This window comes from Vidua chalybeata, chromosome 3, assembly GCF_026979565.1.
Source record: "Vidua chalybeata isolate OUT-0048 chromosome 3, bVidCha1 merged haplotype, whole genome shotgun sequence".
In the NCBI taxonomy this organism is placed as follows: domain Eukaryota; kingdom Metazoa; phylum Chordata; class Aves; order Passeriformes; family Viduidae; genus Vidua; species Vidua chalybeata.
The window spans coordinates 60,835,175-60,852,780 of record NC_071532.1 but is presented as its reverse complement, the minus strand read 5'-3'; the positions used below and the strand labels follow the sequence as shown (position 1 = coordinate 60,852,780).

The 17,606-nt window shown below is 41.6% G+C and overlaps 1 long non-coding RNA gene across 3 annotated transcripts; it reads left to right on the top strand.

The window, feature by feature from the left end:
• Positions 1 to 8,310: 8,310 nt before the first annotated feature.
• Positions 8,311 to 16,377, top strand: LOC128785740 (uncharacterized). Of its 3 annotated transcripts, none has more exons than XR_008430006.1 (4): positions 8,311 to 8,784; positions 13,130 to 13,224; positions 14,597 to 14,808; positions 16,192 to 16,377. It is a non-coding gene; the product is annotated as an uncharacterized LOC128785740 (long non-coding RNA). The 3 variants fall into 3 exon arrangements; XR_008430008.1 differs by lacking the exon at positions 8,311 to 8,784 and adding an exon at positions 11,798 to 12,659; XR_008430007.1 differs by lacking the exon at positions 13,130 to 13,224.
• Positions 16,378 to 17,606: the final 1,229 nt, after the last annotated feature.

Below are 17,606 nucleotides of genomic sequence, written 5' to 3'. Positions count from 1 at the left end.
GGCAAGATATAAGGGTTGGTGGGAAGAGCGTCCTTTTGTTGATGGACAAGTGCTGACAAGGATTTCTCCTTGACAGCATGTTCCTGCACTGGCTATCTTGATTGTTCATCTTTCCCAGTGACAAGATTTGTGGATCCACAGCACTGTACAACTTCAAGCAGCCTTGAATCCCTGCTTCTGCCAGGGTGGCACTGCCTCATGGCACACACCTACCCCCTTGGCAATGGCCTGACTTGAGCTATCTGAAAGCCAGCTGCATACTTCACAGCTGTGAACTGGGGTTTTCCAGCAAAAGCTGTGCTTCATGAAGCCATTTGTTCATATCAGCTTTGCTCACTTTGGCCAGACAAAGGAAACAATGAGGCTTCAGGGGAAAAATCCCTTTTCCTGGGAGTGCATTTTCCCCACTAATTTCAGTAACACAGCCTGTGCTAAAGAAAAGGCAGAATTTATTCCTACCTTTCCCAATTTGGTCAGGTACTATTTCCAAGGCTATTCCAAAGTATATAGGTCAGGAGTACCTGCCAAAATATCAACCTCTTTCACCTTGTTATTGCTCCCCGGTGTTCCCTTGTTTCAGGAGGAGTAGGTTAATAAGAGTCCACTGCACGACCTTAACCAGCTGAGGTGGGGATATGGTGCCCTGGGGGCTAGCTCCAGTCATCCAAGCTTTCCTGCAGACATTAACACTAATTGGTCATGAAAATGAAAGAGGTAACTATTCTGAAATGTAGCATAGTGAGATGAGCCAACCACCATGGGCTGCTTCAAACCCACTGCTGCAGATGTACAGAATAAAAGCAAATCTCACCTTGTGGGTGAAAGGATGTAATGGTATCACTGTTAGTGGTATTTTACTAGACCAAGAGTTCTGTGTTGCAAAGACTTGGCCAGAAGACATATGCTTGCTTTTTTTGGAGACTAAAAAGATCTGGTTTAAAATCACACAAGAATAAAAATCTGCACAATGTAATAAATATAAAATTCTGAAACACAGAACAAGGCAGTTTTAGTTTGCAATCATGTGTATAATATGAAGGTTTAAACTCAGTTGATTTTACCTTTTTTCAAGCAAGACATAGACCATGGATCTATGACTGTGAAACTTTGTCAAAAATTGGGATTCAAATCACAACAGGAAATTCTACCTATCAAAATAAGTTCTGGCACTTTTGAAACAGGTTGTCTGACCCTTGGAAATACATTTTTTTACTCTAAAACTTGTTTTCTGCTCACGCTGCTTTATCCTCTTCTGCTCTTTGTCACTAAGGCACTTATCACTGTCACCAGTATGAATCCAGGTTGACCTGGTGGTTTGTTTCTCAGTGGGAGGGCTGTGTCATTGCAGGCAGATGATACAAGATGATTCATGATAATATAAGATGTTATAGGGTTCATAAGATAGCAATCAAATAAATGAAATCATCATCTGGTTAAAGCAGAAAGCAAAACATATGTGAAATAAAATTTAAGCCAGCAGAAATAAAATCCAGTGCTGTCATCACCTCAGTGCTCTATCACCTGTACAGAAACAGTGCATCTTGCACTGGGTCTTCTTGCCACCCACCTCATAAAATCATGTGCTTGCTGACCAGTGCTATCATAAAGCAGAATTTAAACATGCTACAGCAGAATGTGCAGAGAAAACAACCAAAGGCTTTGGAAGTTTTTTTGGGCTGGATTTCAAGGGCAGCAAAAAGCCTTCATTCATGAGGGAAGTGTTCTTTGATATAAATAGCTTTATATCTCTAGAGTTTTCTTCCCACCTACATAACTATTTCTCTGCTGTTGAGGACTGTTACTGTTCCATGAGGAATCAAAAATCTGGGTAGGGGGTTTTAATTGTGGGAGAACTGCCATGTAATACAGTAGCAGCTATTTTTACTATGCTTTTGTGTCATTTTTCTTTTCCCAAGGGGTGTCATAGGATGATTGCGAGGCTGGAATTTTCCCAGATAATGTAAAAGCCCTGACAAAATGAGGCAGAGGATCAGCACAGTGAGAAGCACTGAAACACTGACCACAATGTCTGACTGGAATTGGAGCCAGTTCCTGTTCCTCTGCTCCCTTCCAAGCTCCTCCTGTGCCTGGCTATGGGTCCACAATGACAGCACTGAATCTCAGTCCTCCCAGGTCATCTAGATATGAACATTTTATCTGCATAAAATGTGTGCAACCCTTCTTCTTACACATGAACACATTATTTGGAGTTTGTTAATGTTATCCTTTCAAGGTAGCAACCACAGTTAGGACAATGCCAGATCCACATAAACCTAACTGATGGGGAGATAAGGCAACGCAATCAACTCATTAAATTGATCCTAGCAAAATTACTTTATTCACTAGTAAGGCTAATCACTATTTTGCATTATGTTTTTCTGGTACATTTTGATCTGACAGGAAGAGCCTTAAAGGTGGAATTGATGTATTGGTGAATGCCAGCCTCAAGCAAATTACTGCAAGGTTCAAGTCATTAATCAACCCTCTGGACCCCAATATGCCAGGACCGCAGAACAGAGATCTTCATTTTGTCCCTTCAGGGAATCAGAATTAGCTTGTCACATTGTATTAGCCTGGATGACATTGAAAAGTGTCTGAGTGGTCTTGGAAGCAGCATAGTGACTTACACATCACAAAGCCTGACTTCATAAATACTGCTCGATTAAAAGTAGTGATACATGGGTCTGCTCTGGGAGTTCTGAATCCATGGCTGGCTAATTGAAAGTCTAGATAAGTGATGTACAGATAAAGACTGGTGAGGTCAGAAACACCCACTTCATTATCTGCAATCTCTACCTTCCTATTCATCAATTTCTTGATAATTCCTCTCCCTTCTTAAGTACCGTGCATTTCTAGTGCAGGATTGTGGAGCACAGCGCAATGTCTTTGGCATAATGGAAAAAGAGAGGGAAAAGCCAGCCATGCTTCCTGTCCAGATATGTCTTTCTTCAAAAAAAAGGAGAGGATTATTTTTGTATGTGCCATGTTCAATTTATCTACATTATTCTGGAAGGAGATATCAAACCTGCAGGCCAGATGCTGCCTGCAAGCCTCTAGCATCCCCATTCCACAAGATAGAGAAGTGTGGAAAGACAAAAACTTACTAAGATTTGGGCGTTGAAGCAAATTCCTCTGCATCCCACAGTAAAGATTGTTTCAAGTCCTGCACTGATTTTGCACTGGCAGCAATGAAGACTGTTTCCTCTACAGTTCTGCCCTGGAGATGGCAGCTATCACCCAGCCAGACCTTGTGTCCTTACATAACCACAGAGCATACTCTCAGTGCCTCATGGCACCATGCAGTACCATGAGTGACAACACCAGAAACAAGATAGGCAGCAGAGTGCAGCACTGCACTGAGCCACTTCTCCCAGACTCATTTGCTTGGGTCTTGTGCCATACCAGTGTGGTGACGCTCTTTCTGTTCCTGGAGAAACATCATTCAATGCCAGCCCAGACATCTGGCACCGAAACTCAGATCTGTATGAACTGTGTTATTTATGAATGGTAATTATCAGTCCATATTTCTAATTCCCTTTACTACTTATGCATTGGCTGAAAACTAGGGAGGGTTAACCATAGATGCTGGTAGAAGGGCTGAAGTTGGGCTCACGTCTCTGAACCTGGAGTTTGGTGCACACAGTGAAGTTTCTTGTCTCTTAATTTCTCTCATATTTCTTCTTCACCTCTTCTTTCTTCTTCTAGCATGTGCAGATCTTCTCATATAGGCAGAAAGCCACCTGCAGGAGACACCTATGTCATTTGCTTGTGGAGTTTGAGAGGTTGGCTGTTTGATCTGCTTCTAGACATAGCCACCAATATGATCACTGAAAACTGGTGCCAGCCTGATGTATCTTAGCATCTCATATTTCTTATCAGGGTTTTCACAGCGCACATTCATTTTTACCAAGGCAGATTGTTTTCTCCACAACTGCTGAAAATATGTCTGTGCCCAGTGATGCTCAGTGCCATTATACCACTTAACATGCCTCTTAGTGGGGTTTGGCAGCAGTAAAGGCCTCAAAGCTGAAGGAATATACTTAGAACATCGCTTGTGTGAGAGCCTCACTGGTTTACTGCCCCTCTGGGGAAATCAATGACCACACAACAAGCCCAGATGAAGGAACTGTCTTGAGGAGGACTCTGTCACCAAAGCTTTCTTTCTCCTGATGACAGTAACATGACTTATGTGTCCTTGAACCTGAGAAAAACCAACCTTGTGAAAACCTCTGAGAAATTTGGAAGTCATGACAATGTTTTGCTGCATTGAATGCCAGCGCAGCAAACTCATCTCTGTAAAATGTTCCAACTTTGCAATATTTCATCTACATGCTACTAGAAAGCATCAACCATGCATCACCCCGGACAGGCTTCCCATTCCTCTGCTGCAAAGGCAAAAGTTGGTAACTTGCATGTGATTTATAGGCAAAACTCATCTAGTCAGAGTGTAACACATACCCTGTGCCAGCAGCAGTAAATCCAAGCCCTCTGGGCTCTCAAGGGAATATTTCATGCAGTAGCCTGAAAAACACATGCAATGTCTTTGAAAATCCTGTGATTTAGGGTTGGTAGAAAATTTCTCATCACCATCCTGTATGCCCACTTGCCTGTGCTGAGAGACTATGACAACAGCAACAACTGCAAAAATTCCCTGGAATCAGGCTTTATGTCAGACTACCCAAATCACTTTTGCATATAGTCAGAAGGTTAAAAAGCTTATCTCTGTGTAAACTCTGCTTTACCAGAGTGGGGGAGAAAAGAGAGAGGTGGTCATTGAAAATGACACTTCAATTGAAGGAATTAAATTATTAAAGTATTAAATTATTAAAGTGTCATTCTAGAACTTTGGAAGTAAAATGGGTCCGATGAGCTGGCAAGTGGCTGAAGAAGGCAGTGAAGGGTACTCAGGAAAAGGAGGAATTCAACTGCCTGTCGTCAGTTTTAAGTTGTGTCCACTTTTATTCATGGAAATGGGTTTAAAAACTGTTCAGCCCTGAATAGGAAAATGAGCAATCTAAATGGCTACTTGCCATCTAAAGGGCAGAGGAAAACATGGGAGGTGAATGAGTTTCCCAAAGTCAAGCTGTGAGATAGCAGAAGAGCTAAGGGGAAAGCAGATCCCCATGGCACAGTGTTGAGCATCCTGACCTCCACTACCTCCAGCAGCCAGGCTGCTGCAGGGGTCATTCTCGGGATGAACAGCAGCAGGGCAGCTGCCTCCCATCCTCCGCAAACGAAATGTCTGGCCCTGCTGGGTTCAGAGGCTGCTGCCTTTGCTTCTGGTCCAGCAGTGAGAGTTTATTTCTCCCGCTGCACAGAACAGACTCTTCCAGGTACAGTCTTTTAGGAAGATAAAATAGACATCACTCTATAAAGTAATGGCATTTGCCCCCAGCCAGGGCAATATAACCACCTCTGCAGAGGGAAAAAATTCAACCCCTTTCAGAAATCTGGGAGATGGCAGGTGTTAGCCTGTTTAATAGGAGTAATAAAAATGATTACTTCTGTTAATATCAGGTATCTGATTTCCAGTGTTGAACAGGAAAAGTGCAATACCTGCCATTTTAAATTAGTCTGTCATGTTTTCATTCCTTCCTTACCCCTGGGATTTCAAAAATCTTGATGAAATATGTGTTCACTCTTCAAAAATTTCCTGAGGCCAGTGAGGTCCATATGTTCTTAGGAAAAAGTTTTTCACTCTGTGGATTGTTCCTCATGACATTTAAATTTTCTGATTTGTATATATCGGCAGCACAAAGCTAGAAGATCATGGGGTTTTCCCCTCACAAATATAATGCTATATTTATAATGCAGTTTAAAGGCAGCAAGAAAGCAATACAGTATTTTACAAAGATTAGGCAGAATACTTCAGTGTTTGCATTGTGATTGCAGCCATAGCTCCTAAATTTCAGTGTCATTGTCAAGGTAAGAATGATATTTTATTTAAACTACTGCTGAACATATGGTGTAATTTATGCCCCAGACATCCATAGAAGAAAGAATTTTCTAAGTCTAATTTAAGCTGTTAGCGAGTAGACAGCAAAAAGATGAGACCTCACTGTTTTTACTAGCTAACAGTGCTGGTTTAGATTAAAATAGTTAAGGGATGTATTTTTTTAAGGAAAAAATTCTGCACGGATTTGTACAGAAACCATGACTAATGAAAGTGTAGATCTGTATCCTTCCTCTGCTGTCAGATCTTGCCCATGACATCATCTCAGTTGTCCTCAGCTACCCATTGTACATCACATCCCGTGACCTTTCCCTCTACCAGTATTTTTTGATGAAAGTATTATTTGAATAGGTTGGGGTAGGTTATGTGTGACAGGGAACGTACATGTCTCTATTCCTCTCTGCATGTGCTGGCAATCATTCCCTCTTTTTCTTATATGGAAGATGAAATTGAGCTGAAGTAAAATGCCAATTTAACTTCATTCCTAAAAAGTGGCAAACAGTACAGGAGGCTTTGATTCTAAAATAATCACTCTGGGGATTATTTTAGTTTTTACAAAAAACAGGAACTGAGAGAGTACTTTAGAAAAGAGGCTTATTTTTTAAACAATTTGAATATATTCCAGCTCTTAGTCTTGTCTTTTCTTTCCTCACCTTTCCAGTACCAAGTTAGGACAAAGAGGAGAAGATGAAAGCCACTGTGCAACTAGAAAGTGATGACCTGATTGCCATAACTGAAACTTAGTGGGATAAATCCCATGACTGGAATGTGGCTTTTGATAGCTACAGGCTGTTCAGGAGGGACAGGAGAGGAAGGAGGGGCGAATGGGTTGCCCTCTACATCCAGAAATGGATAGAGTGTGAAGAGCTGCCTCTGAAGAGCAGCAGACTGAAAGTTTATGGGTGAGAGACAGAGACTGAGGCAACAAAGGAAATCTTGTGTCTTTCTGCTACAGGGAAAGAGTGCAAGAGCTCTCAATCCCCATGCACAAGAAATTGGGCAAGAATGGCAAGGGACTGGCATGGCTGAGTAGAGACCAGCTGGCCAAAATAAAGGAAAAGAAGCAAATGTGCAGGCAGGGGAAGCAGGGACAGGCACCCTTGGATACACAGAGGGATGTTTCTCAGTTGTGCAGGGATGGGATAGGGTCAGGAAGACCAAGGTGCAGCTGGGGTTGAACTTGGAAAGGGATGCAAGGAATAACATGAACAGCTGTTACATATATGTTAATCAGAAAAGGAAGATGAAAGAAAGCGTACCCCCTAGATGGACAGACTGACAAACTGGTGACAATTGTCAAGGAGAAGGATGAGGTACAAACCAATGTTTTTTCTTCAATGCCCAGTTGCAGATGGTGTCCCTCAGGGACTCGTTCTGGGACCAGTACTGTTTAATATCTTCATCAATGACATAGGCAATGGGATTGAGTGCACTCTTACCAAATTTGAGACTACATCAAGCTGGGTGATGTTATTGACATGTCTGAAGGACAGAATGCCATCCAGAGGGACCTGGACAAGCCCAAGGGTGGGTCCCTTGGAACTGCTTGAGGCTCCACTAAGCCAAGTTCCAGGTGCTGCACCTGGGTTGAAGCAATCCCAACCAGAAACACAAGCTGGGCATAGAATGAATTGGGAGCAACCTTGCTAAGAAAGACTTAGGTGAATACTGGTGAACAAAAAGCTGGATGTGACCTGGCAATGTGAGGTGGCAGCGCAAAAGGCTAACTGTATCCTGAGCTGCATCTGAAGCAGTTTGCCCAGCAGGTCAAGGGAGGTGATTCAGCCTCTCTACTCTGCTCTGGTGAGACCCCACCTGGAGTACTTTGTCCAGCTTTGGAGCCCTCAGCACAGGAAAGATGCAGACCTCTTGGAAAAGATCCAAAGGAGAGCCAAGAAGATGATCAAAGGGCTGGAGCACCTCTCCTGTGAAAGCAGGCTGATAGAGTTGGGATTATTCAGCCTGGAGAAAAGAAGACTACAGCCTTTCAGTATTTGAAAACAGCTTATAAGAAAGATGGGTACAAACTTCTTAGCAGGGCCTGTTGCAACAGGATGTGGATCAATGGGTTTAAACTAAAAAATGGGTATATTTAGAGAAGATATAAAGATATTTTTTATTATGAGAGAGGTGAAGCATTGGCACAGGTTGCCCAGAGGAGAAGGGAAGGTTCAGGTTGCTCAGAAGTCACCAGACGAAGTTCAGGTTGGACATCAAGAAGAATTTCTTCACATAAATGGTTGTTAAACTTTGGAATGTACTGCCCAAAGAGGCAGTGAAGTCACAATCCCTGGAACTGTTCAAGAAACGACTGGACATAGCACTTAGTGTCATGGTCTAGTTGACCATGGCTGGACTTGATGATCTAGAGGTCTTTTCCAACCTAAATGATTCTGTGATTCATAGAAGTGGTAGATACCTCATCCTGGAAACCTCCAAGGCCAGGAATGGGGATGGGGCCCTGAGCAAACTTATCTAGTTGCAGGTGTCCATGCTATTTGCAGAGGGGTTAGTCTAGATAACCCTTAAAAGTCCTTTCCAACCCAAGTTATTCTGTAATTCTGTGATTCTATGACTTGAGCCTGAGTATTTCATCTTAATGCACTTCTTAACTCAGCTTTGTAGATGTCCTTTAGAGCTACAAAAGTTAACTTCATTCAAAGCTTGATCCAGCTACTTGCTTCCACCAGAAAATAGATTTTAAGTGTTAGCACTTGCTCATATTAGAGAGCTAGATAGGAATCTGCAATACAACAGACTGTGCTAGAGGAAAGCTTTATGCAAAATTGTGATGTTAATCATTCAAAGGGAGATGCTAAAGGTGAGAACAGGTAGGAATGGACACAGGAATTCTTCTGTTCAGACAGAACTTCTAAGGTTTATCTTATTTGAATGTTTCTTAGTTATGTAGAAAATGACATTACACATGCATATATTGGAAAAAAAGTTCTAATTTATGTTCTCCACTATGCTATTTATTTGCATTATTCAGTGACCACACCCTGTAGTAGGTAAAGAGATGAGAGGTCTCCACAAAATGACACAGCAGGGCATCCTGGCAGGCTGGGGAAGAAGGTTGGGCATAAAACACAGCAAAACAGAGCTGTCTGAGTTGGCCACACCATAAGAGGTATCCATGAAACTGCCCTCTTGTGCACACAACAGGTCAAGGGCTGGATTTGGTGCTGTCCTCATGCTCCAGCACCCCTAGATATGACCCTAACTTCCAGAGCTTCTAGCCCATTCCCATTTGCAGGCTCACTGGCAGCCATCCTCCTGCCTATCCCCATCATGGGCTCAGGGAAGCACCAGGCTTTCAGCAGGGCACTGCCATCTTCATCCTGGGGGAGTTCAGCCAAAATGACCAGCACGACAGGGTAGCTCAGTGTTTCTAAATTCTGTTTTGTCAAGTGAGACTGTTCATAAAAACAGGTGTAGCGTTTCCTCCTGTTGTTTAAAAGAAAACTCACGTGTTACTGTGGCTTATTTCCACTAATCTTTGCAAAGTGCTTAAGTTTCATGTTCAAAGACATTAAGCACATGTTTATATCCAATTCAACACCATTATTAAGGATTTTCAAAAGGATATGAGCAAAGCCAATAAATCTGGAAAGCAGCCGTTTGACAAGTGCTATGACTAGCAGTAAGGACATCCAGCAATAGCACAAACAGAGCTGTGATATTTTCAAAGCACTGTATGGTAACACCAGACTGCATCAGTAGGTATTGTTATTAGTCCAACACCCTGTGGGCCAGCACACTGTCTCTTTCTCACAGCGGCCAGAGAAAAGGTCTTTTTTTCTCAAATTACACTGTTGAATGAAGGGACTTTCATTTTCACTAAATTCTCCAGTTCACTGTTGAGCAGCTCCATCAAAGGTGGTTTTGCTCAGGTACCAGAACCAAGAGAAGAGAGATGTGACATCCCATTAGCTATGAGAATGACTCCAGACACTATCTTCCTGATGCTGCTCTGCATTCTTTTTTTTTTTTTTCTATTTGTTCCCCCACCCTTATAAATCTAAATCTTCTTTGAAGCCTTTAAAAAAAGTCATTTTGTTTCTTTAATTTGTTCAAAATTCTAATGCATAGGATAGGTTTTTTGAGTTCTTTATCCTCAAATTCTGTGTGTACAGAGCAAGAGCGAGACACAGAGATGTGTCTGTGTCTGAAGCAGATGAACACCTGCAGACATAGGGAGTCTCCCAGCCACCATTTCACACAGTGCAGTATGTGTGAAATGGTCATATTTCAAGAGAATCTGCAGTTTATTTATGCCAAGTCCACCGTCTTTTAGAAAGTTTGATTATTTTAAATCCTAACATGTGATTATATTATTTTTATCTCTTATAGACTGATGGAAACCCCAAATATCTTCGCAAATGAAACATTGATGTCGATCTGGGATAGGCCAGACCTGTCTCTGTCAAACCACCTTGGCTCTAAAGCTGAGAGCGAGAATAATGGTTCAAGTCTGTCATGAGATGGCAGTTTCTCTATTTGTTTCCCTTGCTTTGAGGAGTGGGGGTGAATCTGAGGCTTTGTTCTGACAGTGAAGGGCTGATAGTGTTAAAGCCATTTGCAAAAAGACTCTTCCAGCCTAAAAAACCTGAGCTATTCTCATGCTAAACTTCTCCCCAGCAGATTCTGCCAATAATGACAAACTACGTGAAATTTGTGGTGAATTTGTGATGTGCAGAAAAGTCCACCAGGGACTAATTTGACACCATCAGATGCAATTTTGCTTTATTACCCTAAGGCAAGATTTAAACTAGTTTCCAGGGGTGAGAGGTTATTCCATTAATCGAGGGTGCTTGCCCCAGCAGGCTGCCACCTAGACAGTCTGGGGCATCATTAAATGGATGTATTTCTCCTGTTTTCTTGGTCTTTTTTGGGGTTTTCATTTTAGGGTGGCACTTTCATTCTTAGTCTTCAGATAGACACCTCTTTTCATAGTCAGATCAATCTCTACCAAAGCCTTTCCAGCAGCCTGTTTTTGCAGGAGAAAACTAAGAGTTAGGCTCAGTCAGCTCATCAAATTCAGTTAACCCTGTGCTGTCTGGAGTGGAGGATGAGGAGAGCAGGGATCTTCAATGAAGCTCAGATAACATAGCAAGGCAGAAATGAGTGAGAGTATGTGGAACACAGAGGCAACTCAGGCTCTGTAAGGCAGTGCCAGCCATCCCAAAACAGAGCCACCTCTGCACACGCTTATCCCATAAGTACCTGGGCATCTGGGAAGAGATGAGACCTTTAGCACAGGGCCAGACTCAGCTAAGCCTTCATGTGACCTGGTGCCTTCATGTGACCTTGTGCCTGAAGCACTGCAACTTCTGGTGTCTTGGCTCAGCACAAGGCTCTCCAAGTGGTCTCCCTGCAGGACCAACTCAGGTCCAGCAGAGCTTCCCAGCTTGGAAGTTATCCTCTAGCAAAGCAGCTACCTGGCTTCTGGATCCCAGCAGGCACTGGAAGAAGTAGAGCCCTATTCTCATGAGACTACCCCTGGGTAACAAGCCTTTGTCATAGTGTCTCTAACTGTGGCACAGCTACCCTGCCAGCCACATAAACTGCACACCACTAACCTAAACTGTGCAGATGTTAATGCTGAACAACACTGGGAGGGATTGCAGAATCCTGTCTGATACCCGTCTTATACTCATTCTGGAGCCAGTTCTACCAAATCCACCACAAAATGTTAATGCCACAAGTAAGAATGGCATTTGCAAGAGTTCAGTCTGTTAAGCTTTTTTACCCCCCTTTTGTTTCTTCAGAGTTTTCCTTCAGCTTCAACTTGAAGAAAGTTGAGTTTAGTTTTGTTCTATGTCTTTGTGCCACTCCCTTTCACACAGGCATTGACTGCCAGGGAACATATTGCTTGTGTGAGATTTTGCAAAGGATAGCAGAGCTCCTCAGTGGTCTTGGTAATGAGCCAGAAAAGCAAGGACAAAAATCTTGAGAACTTTACTCTTTAATCCTGGGTAGGAGACAGGATCTTAAGGTTCTGTGTGTAAGTGGTTTAGTTGAACCAGGAAACTTTTGGTGCAGCAGAGACATAACAGCCCTGAATATTGCAGTGTTTGTCTTTGGCAGTAATTTGGAAAAGGCACTGCAGAGGCAGGAACAAGAATCCCCAGGAGAGCAGATGCAATGTAATCTGCCCCAGTACAACATTCTCTGTGGTTTTAATAGCTGGCATAAATCCCAACTAGTAAGGTTGTTCCACCTCTTTTAAAATGCCTTTTTAGTTGTCAAGAAGAGCTGTTAAGTGAATTCAAATGAGCTAGTATTAAGAAGTGAAATAATATTTATATAGGGCTTGGATAGATTTGACTTCACCTCTTTAACTAAACTGGGTGAAGGCAAAATGTTGGAAACTGATGATCACTGAAAAATAATCTGGATGAGGAATGCTTATTAATTTTAACTTAATTATCTATCCCTAAAGGGTTTTTAATATTGTTTTTTATATATGTGGAAATTCTTGTCTCGAGGCAGACAGCTCTGCAGTGTGGATCACCTGAGAGTACAAATTTGGGCCACAGTACTTGTGATGACAGCACTGCATTTCTACCATTAATTAGCATCTTGTGGAGCTAATGTTAATCCACTGTCCTTCAAAAACTGCTCAATAGCCCTGATTTTTTGCCACATGTTCTCTGCCTTTTCAGTCCTCCAACGCCCTGTGGGAAGCAGACCCCATTGCCATGTAAGAGTGCTTGCAACACACTCCTCCACAGGAAGAACAGGCTTAAATGCATCTGCTTTCAAGATCAGCAATTTCTTTGAAGGAAAAAAAAAGAAAAGAAAAGAAAAAGAAAAAGAAAAAGAAAACCCTAAAAAAAAGCAGAAAAAATCCAACCAAGAAAAGCCATTTAAACTGAATTACTGACACTATTATTTTCACCTCTCCACAACCTAGCTATGACTTCCAGTGCATCCTGAGTTAAAAGTTCATAATTCCAGCTGAACTAAATGGGAGTATTTACACAAGAATTGTGTTGCAATACCTAATAAGCTTGGTTGTGGGGAAATCTCTTTTGCTGTGTCTGTACTGATTTTATTCTAAAGAGCATTCCCACTGCTGCAGTTCCACCAATAGGTAGGAATAATAGTAACACTGCTGTGACTGATCACTGCTAATTCAACAACCATATGTATCTTCTATTCATGGCCCAGGGCAGATTGCAGTGTTTGCATGTTGGTGGCTGCTGCTGCCTTGTCCATCACTATCACAACAGGAGTTCTGCTGGAAAGCAACTCATAAGAAAAATGTAAGAAAAATGAGATTTTCATCAGGTCCTCTCTGTCTCCACTTTCTTCATGGACACGACATAAAAATGATATTTCTTGAGGTCACTGTGAAGACTAATGAGTAAACACTTATAAAGGGCTTTGAAGATGAAAAGTGTGAAATATTCCACTCAGTTATAAAAGCATAGCTGAGGCCAAAGCAGTAGCCAGTCATCTAATTTGAATAAAATATTGTTTTATTATGTTCTAGTGATGCTGTTTTTTTGAATTTGATGAGCAGCAGCCAATCTCTGCACATAAAGAGTGACACCAGAGAATACACTTCATCTTTGTAAACTTTGGAAAAAATTATCCATCTCATTTAATAATGAAAAGAAAAAAATAGGGAAGAGAGAGGAAGAGAGGAAGAAAGGAAGAGAGAAAGGAAGGAAGTTGCGGAAGTTACAGAAGTTGTGGAAGGAAGTTGTGGAAGGAAGGAAGTTGCGGAAGGAAGTTGCGGAAGGAAGTTGCGGAAGGAAGTTGCGGAAGGAAGTTGCGGAAGGAAGGAAGTTGCGGAAGGAAGTTGCGGAAGGAAGGAAGTTGCGGAAGGAAGTTGCGGAAGTTGCGGAAGTTGCGGAAGTTGCGGAAGTTGCGGAAGTTGCGGAAGGAAGGATGAGAGAAGAAAGAAAAAGAAGAAAGAAAGAAAGAAAGAAAGAAAGAAAGAAAGAAAGAAAGAAAGAAAGAAAGAAAGAAAGAAAGAAAGAAAGAAAGAAAGAAAGAAAGAAAGAAAGAAAGAAAGAAAGAAAGAAAGAAAGAAAGAAAGAAGAAAGAAAGAAAGAAAGAAAGAAAGAAAGAAAGAAAGAAAGAAAGAAAAGAAAGAAAGAAAGAAAAGAAAGAAAAGAAAAATATGTTCTTTGAGGCAATGTGTGGTGTAGGGCAATGTTTCATATTAATCCTGTTTCCTCTTGATACATCTGATTTCTTTGAAAAATACAGCCATAGTTCATCCACCAGCCCTATGCCCCACATTGCTCCTAAGGGAGGTTCAATGCTGTGGTTAGAAAGAACTAAAGGAAATATATTGCTGAGGAATTTAACCAAATTTTTCAGTGTAGCAGCTTTGTAAGAAAAGAGGATGCACTGAAGCTAAAGTTTCTTATGAAAGTCGTGGTGTGTTCATTGATGCTACCAGGAAAGTTTGAAGTATTTCTATCTAGGGCCAAACATAAACCATTGGATGGCATTGGATTGCATTTGGTTGAATTGGGTTAGGTAGAGTAAGGTACCTTCTAGTATATGGAGAACTGGAAATCAATCCCTTGTTCCTCCTTTCTCCAAATACAGATATCATGGTGTCTCTCCTTTCTTGTAACCAGTGATTTCTGATCAATTATTTCCTCTTTCCAAAATCAGTTAGGACTTTTCCAGCAGGGAGACTGCCACAGAGGAAAGGACATCCTTCAGCCTGCAGTGACAGGGATTCCCAGCTGCTCAGCAGAGAACTGGACAATGAGAGCAACCTGGGCAATGTGCTACCATGGACCTGGGAAGCTGGGAAGAACATGGACAGTAAGCTGCAGATGATGGTCTGGAAAAGCCTGTGCCCATGTGATGCAAACCATTAAGTAAGATGTGCCTTTCAATTTCTTGCTGCAGAGTCTATAGCAAATGTAATGGCAAAGAGGGACATGAGCATGGATTTCCCACAGGGCAGACAAGCTCTCTTATCACCCTAGGAGGCACAAGCAAAAGAGAAGGGAGGGAGGGAGGGAGTGAGGGAGCGGTGCTTTCCAGGGGTTTATGCAAAATGCCTCAAGCCTGGGTGAAACAAAGCTAACATGAATATTTTGGAAATCAGAAATGTCAGTGAGCTTGGGTTTATTTTCTTATACCCTATCAGTCGCCTGACCTTGCCTCTATACTTTCCTTTGTCTATACACAATAGTGCAGAAGGGAAGTTATTTAACTTCGGGCATGTACATATTTTAAGACACTATTCAGGTCAGCTCTTTTAGACATCTATCACAAGACAAATAAATCAGTTATAAAATACCTGTGTCTTTCCACTGACTACAGAAGCAGTCAAGAAGACAAGTTCATATGCAAATATGTGGTCAGATCAATTTTAACTCCATGTCTATACCCCCCACATCCTTCTCATTTCTGCCATGAAAAAATACAGATCCCCTCACAGCACAGAGCTCAGCACACCAGGTTGTGCTCATTGATGAGTGAAACCAGGTTGAAATTCAACTGCTAGCTGTAACCTCCCACTCATTATCTCTGCTGAATGTTTAGATGGCAGGGAATTTGTGGAGTTTCTGCGTTTCCAGATACCAGATAGTCTTTTTTGTGAGGCACTGGGTGTAATTCCTTCAATGATTGTGGAGGAATCGCTAGAGGGGAACCTCATGAGCATTGCTTGCTCTCTCCTCTAAGGGAAGAAATTGAACTCATGGTTTTCTGACAAATGCTTGTTTTCTGCTGTTGTCAGAAAGCCAGGAGACATTTAGCAGCTGTAACAGTGGAAGCTAAATAAAAGCAGAAAATTTCGTGTCTGCTGCTACACTGCATAAGTACGCAAAGCGAGGTTAAAGAGAGGTAGATCTGCTCCACAAGACGCTGTCACCCAAAATAATTTTTGAAGGGGCACAGTCTTCCCTCCCCTCGCCCTTTGATATAGGTTTAATTCCATAAAACACAGTCCAGTGATCTCTGTAAACTAAGTTGCATATTCAAACTAAGTTTGCATATTGATGTTAAAAGTGGATTTGTTTTTTAAATAGAATATGGCCACAGCCTTCCTCCAAGATACTAGTGTGCAATTTGATGGGATATCTGTTTCAGAGTTATGTTTGTACAATGAAGTTCTCATGTTATAGACCTGGTGTCAACAGACACAGAAGTCATAGAAATTACGGTAGAAAAATTGACTTTGATATAAGCAATACCTCAATTTCTTTGGAATATGAAACTCTTTCACTTTCTTTTCTACTTTTGTCTCCTAGGGCCCTGCTTCCTTCAAAGATAAAACTGACTGCTGGTTTCAAGGGCTATTTATTGCCATGACAGTGACATATCACTCTGAGTACTGACTGTTAAAGGACTGTTAGCACCTACCTGATCTGAAAAAGTACAAACATTCAACCAAAATTGCTGTATTAATAGACCAGTCTAAAATAAATAAACAGGAAACAAATAGAACCTTTTAAAAAGGAACTGCAATTGAAATACTTTAAAGATAAATAAACTTTTAGATTTGACTCCCTCTAGAGTATATTTAAGGAAAAGCTTGAATCAGGAGATTCCTTTTTTTGTTGCAGAAACTCCCTTTAGTCCCACCGAAGTTCTCTCCAAGTGCAAGAATCCCTCTGTGCCCAGCAGCCTCTCTTCGACAGAGCTCTCTGCCAGTTAGAGCTAAGCCCCTGCAGTGCTCAGACCAGAGCACCTTAGTGCCTCACTGACACCAGGAAATAAAGGTATATCTTCTTGTTCAGTAAGAGGTGATAGAGCTGTAATTGTGCATGCCTACATTTTCCAAAGAGGAGACCAAAGCCTTCCTGTCTTCATCAACTAAATGCAGTAAGAGGGCTTTCATTAGGTCTGCAGTGCTGAGTCAGAGTAGACGCATGTCTCTAGGGACCTGCTGTAGAACAGGACCTTCATTCACTTTGGCCCCTGAGGATTCAAACAAGCTCAACACAGTGTTGCAACATCTGAAGTTCCCAAATGTCTTTATTATTTTTTTTTTTTTTTTTTTTTTTTTTTCTAGAATGGGGATCGGTTACCCCTTTCAAAATGAGCAGGGCCAATGTAGTCACTTAGGTCATTGGAAGCCTTTTGGTGAAACTCCCTCAGTCCTGTTGTGCAGGACAGGAGACACCAATGTATCCTCTCTCTGTACCTGCTAGTGCTCCCACTGCCACTCTGGGCAGCTGCACAGGTTTGTTTACAGGTGACAGTGAGATACTGAACAGAAGAAAAGGTAGCACAGAATAAAAAACTGAATTTTCAAGAAAGAACACAGTGGAAACAAGACACAGTCTCTCAAAGCATTTATGTCTATGTTTCTAATGAAAAACAAGCAGAACATCAAATACATTCCATAAGTTTCACATATAATAATGAAGAGGCAATACAGGACAGGCACAATTTTCCTTCTCTCTTTGCCAGAAAGTAAGATGAAAAAATACAATACAAAAAAAGAAAAAAAAAAAAAAAGTGTGAACTTACTGAATTGTCTGGATGTGAAAATAGAGAAACTGTATTTCTTACTAACTAGGTCCATTACTTTCCAGCATGTGATGGATTCTCAGTTGCTAGGTTTTTAAAACCACAAAAGAAAGGAAAGAAGAAACCCTTGCTATCTCTTGCTTCATCAATGTATAGATAATTTCAGTCTGACTACAACACATGTACTGCA